The sequence below is a fragment of the Eptesicus fuscus genome, chromosome 12 (assembly GCF_027574615.1).
Source record: "Eptesicus fuscus isolate TK198812 chromosome 12, DD_ASM_mEF_20220401, whole genome shotgun sequence".
Lineage (NCBI taxonomy): Eukaryota > Metazoa > Chordata > Mammalia > Chiroptera > Vespertilionidae > Eptesicus > Eptesicus fuscus.
In genome coordinates, this window is record NC_072484.1 from 2,268,319 (window position 1) to 2,275,292 (window position 6,974).

At 57.3% G+C, this 6,974-nt stretch overlaps 1 pseudogene; it reads right to left on the bottom strand.

Annotated features, from left to right (window-relative positions):
- Positions 1–5,296: 5,296 nt before the first annotated feature.
- On the bottom strand, positions 5,297–6,119 carry LOC103300275 (60S ribosomal protein L6-like; annotated as a pseudogene).
- Between the last annotated feature and the right edge of the window lie 855 nt (positions 6,120–6,974).

Sequence of the window (6,974 nt, forward strand, 5' to 3'; positions counted from 1 at the left end):
AAGCACAGTGAGCGTGGTTTGGAGAAAGCAGGTGATGTGTGGTGAGTAAGGACGTGGAAGTGGGTGTCAGCGTCCCTGGCCCTCACAGGAGAGCCTCCGATCACAATGGAGGGGCCGGCCTGTCACTGGCACAGCCCTACCCAGGCCCTACGGACCGGACCGACGGGATGACGGGACGGGAGGGGGTCGAGGACCATCAGCGTGCTGGCCGCCCTGAGTCCGCCCTTGCCTGGGGCTCCTCCAGCGGCTCCTGAGGGAGCCCAGCCCGACCTTGGCTCACCTTGAGTAGCTGCTTTCTCATCATCGGGCTGTTTCAGGTCCGTCTCAATTTCCTCTCCACCTTTAATGGTCGTTCTCATCCCATTGCTCCTCGTGAGTTTTAGACGCTGGGGCAAGACTTCCTCTGAGAAAACAAGAGTCAACAGCACACAGCGCACTGGGCCCATCAGGAGCACTCCTCTCTGGGAGGGTTTCCCCGGAGGCCGCGGCGCTTGGGGACCGGAGCCGCGCTCGCCGGTCTCTGGACTGGTGCTCAGCGGCAATGCTACCCGCTCCACGGTTTAAAGAGTAAGACCTAATTCTTTAAGCCTTGGAATTACTAATAACAGCCTGACATTTGGGGAGGATTAATAGCAGAAAAAAACTACTTAGCATTTTAAAATATTTGAGGCTTTACTGACTTCTGAGACTGAGTGCATTAAAAACTAGTGGGATATAAATCTTACATCCTTTCATTTTGATGAAACTGGCTGTTGTGACTCAAGGTCAATGTTCTGAGCAAACCACAGAGCCCCCTGGGAGGTGGTGGCGATGATCCTGCAGTCACACGCACACCCTGGACAAGGGTGGTGACAGGCACAGTGCTGGTGAGCGGCTGCTGTTACACCACCTTAGTGTATATTTCCTCGTTATGGCAGCTTTCCCAGGGTGGGAGTTGGGGTGCCTTCTTTCCCTTCTAGGAGCCTGGGCTCAACTATGCCATGTCCCTGAGTGCCCACCCTCAGCCCCCACCCCCAGCCTGCGGAAGCCTGCCAGGTCCCCCTGGCTGTGGCCCAGAGCAGCCGGCACGGAGGCCGACTTTAGAGCTGGGACGAGTCCCCCGCACCCCCCCCCCCCCCCCCGCTCCATCCACACGCCTACTCGGCCTCTGGGAGGAGGTGGCCAGGAGGCCAATGAAACGAATAATGTTCCTACTGAGCTCCGGGTCCCTTACTCTATGGCTCAACGGTGGTCTTAGCAAACAGAGAATCCGTCTTTCCCAGTGCTCAGTCCCAAGACCTTGAGGGGTCCTCACTCCCCTCTTCCTTTGCACCCCAAGCCCAAGCAGTAGCAGATCCTATCCTTCAGAGTATACCCAGCAGGGACCGCTTCCCCCACCTCACTGCTGCTTCCGCCGGCCAACCCGGCTCCTCTCCCGACTCCACAGCGGCCATTCCTGCTCGCTCTCTGCCAACGCGGCCACAGGCCCTTTCAGAGCACAGTGCCCTGCTCGCCTCCGCCCGAGCGCCCAATGCCTTTGGGCCTCGCCCCGGTGAGACCCCAGGCCCCCTTGCCCCCAGCCTGCATGCCACTGTCGGGCCATGGAACCAGCTGTTCCGCCTCTCTCCCCACAGCAGGAAACCACCTGTGGATAGCTCCGGAGCAGCCTTTTCTACATTCCCTGCAACATCTGTGCATGATCGTTATTGATGGGGCGCCGAGAGCAGTTCTTGAGAGGGAAGTGTAGGCTTCAGACCCAGAAGGTTCTCACTGGCGATTCATTTCTTGAAGCAATGATAAAAAATGGATTCATATTCACTTTGATTTAAAAAACAAACTAGAAAAATCTGCTTATGCCTAAGTTAGTGAGCATGAGCTATGTCATCAGCAATAACCTTTCCGCGGCGCGCCTGTTACAAAAGAAGACGTGCCCCCAACTGCTCTAAAAACCGCACTCCGGGGTCTGCGTGCAAGCACCTCATGGGGTAACATGGCAGCGTGTTGTGGGTCTCACTCCACGGGAGGGGAGGATCGAGCCTGCTTCTGCATCTCACTTAATTATAGCGGAATTATAGCGGCGCGTGAACATCCTGCTTCCCACTCACAATGGGGCGAGGAGTAAGACCCGTGAGCTACACTTTCACAGGATTTGGAGCAGCGGATCCTGCGGGTCCCAGTATCGGTCACGCGGACACGCTCATCCTTCGGTCGCCCTGATGTCTGAGAAACGGAGGCTGTGCCGGCTTCTCTCCATCCTAGTTCTCACTGAGAAGCCCGGACGCTCTGGGAAGGCGAGCTTCCCGGTTGTTCTCATTGCTGTTTAGACGAAGTGCCTGCTTCCGGCCGCGGTCCGTGGAACCCGTTTGTGGGGTATAAATGTTGCACAGGTAGATGTTGCCAACAGGAGAAAGCCTGCCTATGACTTACTTGGGCTTCAAGAAAGCTTTGACTCATTGGCTCACAAAGGACTAATGCTCTCGGTCAGCAAGTCTGCCGTGGAGAGGGAGCCGCAGGGACCGGAAGGAGCCTGTCCAGATCCTCAAGACAGATCCGAGGGTCGCCGGCAGCTGGGAAGGGCAGGTCCCAGCAGCCGGGGAGGGTGCTGTGCTGGGGATGCCGACCCTTCAGGCTCCAGCTGCGGCCTTCCTTCTTCCTGCTACTCTGCCCGCCACCCGCGGCCACGCCAGTGCCGTGTCGAGGGCCTGGAGCCTTCAGGTACTTCTTCAGCCGGAGAGAGTGAGAGACGCCCAGGCGGGTCAGGAAGGAGCTGCATTTGGCGGCGGAGCTGAGGCGGCAGTTTTCACGGAGGCTGCGCGGGAGACCTTAGACTCTTCTGAGGACTTAACTTGTCTGATGCCAGGAGGCTTGAGCTGGCTTTGCTCTGGCATTTCTTTTCTTTCTAGTGTCCATTTTGCAATTTCCCAATACCCTCTCACCCCTCAGCTCCCACAGCCCGCGTGGGTTTTTATCCTCCCCTACAAGTGGGGTACAGAACCCCAGCCTGATGTGACCGGCACCTCGTACTCCCAAGAGCACAGAGGTTGGATCAGGGTGGACATGGGGCTCACGTTAGCCTCAGAGTGGCCCTCAGGACTCACTCGGACACGGCTGAGCCGAGACCCCTTCTTCCAAGCGAGCCCCTGAGGAGACGCCCTGCACCGCGTGGCAGGTGCATGGGGGAGGTCCACGCTGCTCCCAGCCTTTCCTGGGAAGCAGGCTGCGCGAGAGGACTCTCAGGAGGGCACAGAGCCCACGCGTGGCCCGCGTCCCGGCATGGGCACCGCCGTCAGCATTTTCGGCACGTGGAGGCCAGTCTGCACTGGCTTTTCTGCTGCCTGAGACAAAGAATCCCGAATGACGTCCTCCCCGAGGCCCCAGTTCCTGTCCGACTACCGGGTTTTTGGACACGGGTCCGGTGTTCCCCAACAAACAGAGAAGCCAGATGGGGGCTGTGGGGGCAGCTGGGTCCGCTGAGGCCACGGCCCCGCCCACCCCACCCTGACAAGGCTGGACCATGAGGGGGTCTTCGGAGAGGAATCAGGGAACCTTTTCAGACCCCCCGTTTCATGGGAGAGGGGAGGGAGACCCATGAGGGAGGGCCCCTCCACTGGTCCCGTGAGGTCTGCCTCCAGGGCAGCACTTTAGCTTGTAGTGGAGGCCGGGTTGTGTTCCTGTCAGTTCTTAGCTGTCATCGTCCTCACCATCGCCGTCATTGCCCATGTCCACGCCCTGCGACCTGCTGGACGCGGGGCTGTGTGTCCCACCCGCCTGGGCTTGGGGCCTCTCCAGAGCCCCCGGCATGTTAGTCCTATCATAACTCCAGGTTACATATGGGCAAACCCAGGTCATTCTTTTGTTGTTGTTTTTAAATCCTCAGTCAAAGATATGTTTTATTGATATTTTAATGCTCACCCCAGGAGTGAGGATATTTTCCCATTAATTTTCAGAGAGAGTGAAATGGGGGAGGGAGGAAGAGAGCGAGAGGAAAGAGAGACACATCGACTGGTTGCATCCCACAGAGCCAGGGATTGAACCTGCAACCAAGCTACGCGCCCTTGAGTGGGAGCCAAACCCAAGACCCTTCCATCCATGGGCTGACGCTCTCGCTCTCGCCACTGAGCAACTGGCCAGGGCAAACCCAGGTCATTCGATACGAACTTGGTCAGCAGGGCATTCCCAGGGTCCGGAGCGCGGCTGCAGCCATGCTGAGCGCTGGCCAGGGTGGGCACAGCGTAGGAGGCACAGTCCTGCCCGCCTGGCCTTGGAGGCAGAGTCCTGTGACTAGACGACTAGACGCAGGAGTGGAGAAGTCGGGGGGGGGGGGGAGGACAGGCTGCGATTATCAGGGTCTTAAAGGCCGCTGTTAGGGATTGTCTTCTTTATCCCATGAGTCACAGAGGATCATTATGGATTTCTTTTAGGAGGAGGAGGCGATGAGCCTTGCATTTTAAAGAACAATTTAGAATAATGTGGGATTGAACAAGGGAAGTGTGCCAGGGAGCTTGGGAAATCCTTGGGGCACAGCCTTCGAGATGCAGGGGCCTAGGGTAAGGAGGCTGAAGAAGGGAGGTGCCCAGGGTGATGGCTGGGTCTGAGCAAACTCGGGGGGCGGGGGGGGGGGGCGGGCGACGCATGGTGGTGGGCACAGGGCAGACCAGAGACGGAGGTCTGGCAGGGAAACCTCGAGTTCAGGGCAGGCTGCGCGAACTGGGGGGGATTTGGAGGGCAGCTTCACCGAGCATGAGGCGGGCTGAAGGGTCGGAGGGGAGTTTCCGTTTACAGACAGCAATTTGAACACGGACGCATGGGAGCCGCTAGGAAAGAAGAAGGAGTAAAAGTCAGACAAATAGAATCAAGTCGAACAGGGGGGAGTAGGGCAGGGTCTGGAGATGCCAGCTCTGGGCGGCGGCGAGGACCAGGAAGTGGGCCCACAGCGAGCAGGCAGAGAGGGTTTGTCGAACTGGCAGCCAGGCCTCTCACATCCAATGGGAAAGGGAGGCCGGGCTGGAGAGCAGCCGGGGGCAGTGTGTTTCCCTTTGTGGTTGAGATGGAGGGGAGTGTGTGTGAGCAGCAGTGAGGATGGTGGCTGAGAGGCTGAGGAAGAAAGTACAACTGGGAACCTGTTTCTCACGGGTGTGGATTCAGAACAAAGGTGCGAGATTGACCCTCAAATGCAGGAGGGCAGCCCCTCACCACGGGGCTACGGGGGGCAGGGGTGCAGAGGGCGGAACCAACATCAGGCTCCTTCGATGACATTAATTGCCATTTACTTTATTTTTTAACATATAGGATATTTAATCGGGTTCCTATTAGAAATTCAGAATGCCAGTTTGTGAGGATAAAGCCCATTGGTGAGAGCGAACAGAGCGGAGGAGCCTGGGAGCTGAGGAACAGCTTTGGTTTTTGGCAGAATGTCTGAGTCCACAGCCTTCTGGTCAACCTTGCGCTGTTCTGTAATCTGGTATTTCTGTTCCTCTGTGACGAAGATCTCGCCCTCCTGGTGCCTGGGCTTGCGCAGCTTCTTCTTCTTGAAGTGAGCATCCGTGAGATGTTTGGGGATTTCACACCCTGATATCAATTTTGGTGGAGGTGGCAATGACACATTTCTGGTGTGTTCTACGCAGAGGAACTCGATGGAGGGACAGAGGTCCAGTCACAAGTAGCAGGCCTGCTCAGCTGCGTCAGGAAAACCACCCTCTTGCCTCTGTGGTGCCGGTGAGGGATCAGAACGGGCCCAGGAGGGATGCTGGCCCGCAGTCTCCTCACAGGCTGACTGAAGGTCCTCGCCGTGGCTCAGCAGCTTCCGAGGCACATCCTCAGTAGGATAGCATCTACGCATTGGCAGAGTTGTACCACTCGGGTGCCACCATTCTTGTTGCCACCAACTGGTTTTGTGACAGTAGCAAGAACGTTCTCCTTTCTCTTTCAATCCTGGATTTAGCTGTCGAATACTTCTCTTGTGCCTCTGGGGAATACACCGCTGACCGGGAATATCTGCCAGTTCCTCTGCCGAGGACGGGGTTCGGCTGCAGGGGGGCTTCCCCTTCTTAGGTGCCTTGACCTTGCCGCCGGCGTCAGCCTTCTTGGCCTCAGGTTCGTCTCCTTAGTATCCGGCTTCTCAGTTATTTTTCACCCGCCATCTTGCAAGATGGGCAAGAGCAATTGCCATTTATTTAATGGCTCTGTGACTTTGGGTGCAAACAGTTTCCAACAATATCATGTATGTGAGCTTCTGGGAATAGTGGCTGTCCAGAGGGGACCTGGTCTTCACACAACACATCCATGTCCCAGCCCGGTGAGTACCGGTGGGCCTCAGACCACAGCGCTGCTCTCAGGTTCCAGTTTCCAGGCCACGTCAGGGGCCGGCGATGGAGGCGGCATTGGGCGGCGGAAGGCTCCCTCGGTAAAGCCTCCTCCTGCAAGGCGTCCGCCCGGGGCTGGGAACATGGAGTGAACATCCTCCAAAGAGCCTGGCACTCAGTGTGGGTCGGGAAGCTCTGACCTCTGCAGACAAGGGTGTGCCAGGCAGCAGCAGAGTGAGGGCCTCGGGGGCTGAGCACCCAGAGTGAGAGGGGAGGCCGAGGCCAGGTCCAGTGCCGGGGCCCGTGAGGGTTAGGAGCACAGGAGGAAGGCCTGGCTGAGCAAACACGAGAGCGGGCAGGACAGGAAAGGGGGTCTGGGCCTCATGCTGTGCCCGACATGAGAGTGAGCATATGCCCACTGATGGGGTGGGACCCGGGATGCCTGGCTATGCCAGTCCTCCTCTTCCTGTGGAGGCGACAGATCCTGGCCTCCGAGGGCGTTGCTTTCTGCACAGGGGGACCCTGTGACTGATGGACCCACCCAACAACAAAAGGAGATTTTCTGTTAAAGACATGTGAGAAATGCTGCATATTTTATTCCCAATTGAAGAACTCAGTTGAAATTGTCATGTTAAAGATTAGGAAATCCTAAAGCAAAAAAACCCCAATTCATTGATGATTTCTTTAAGAGCG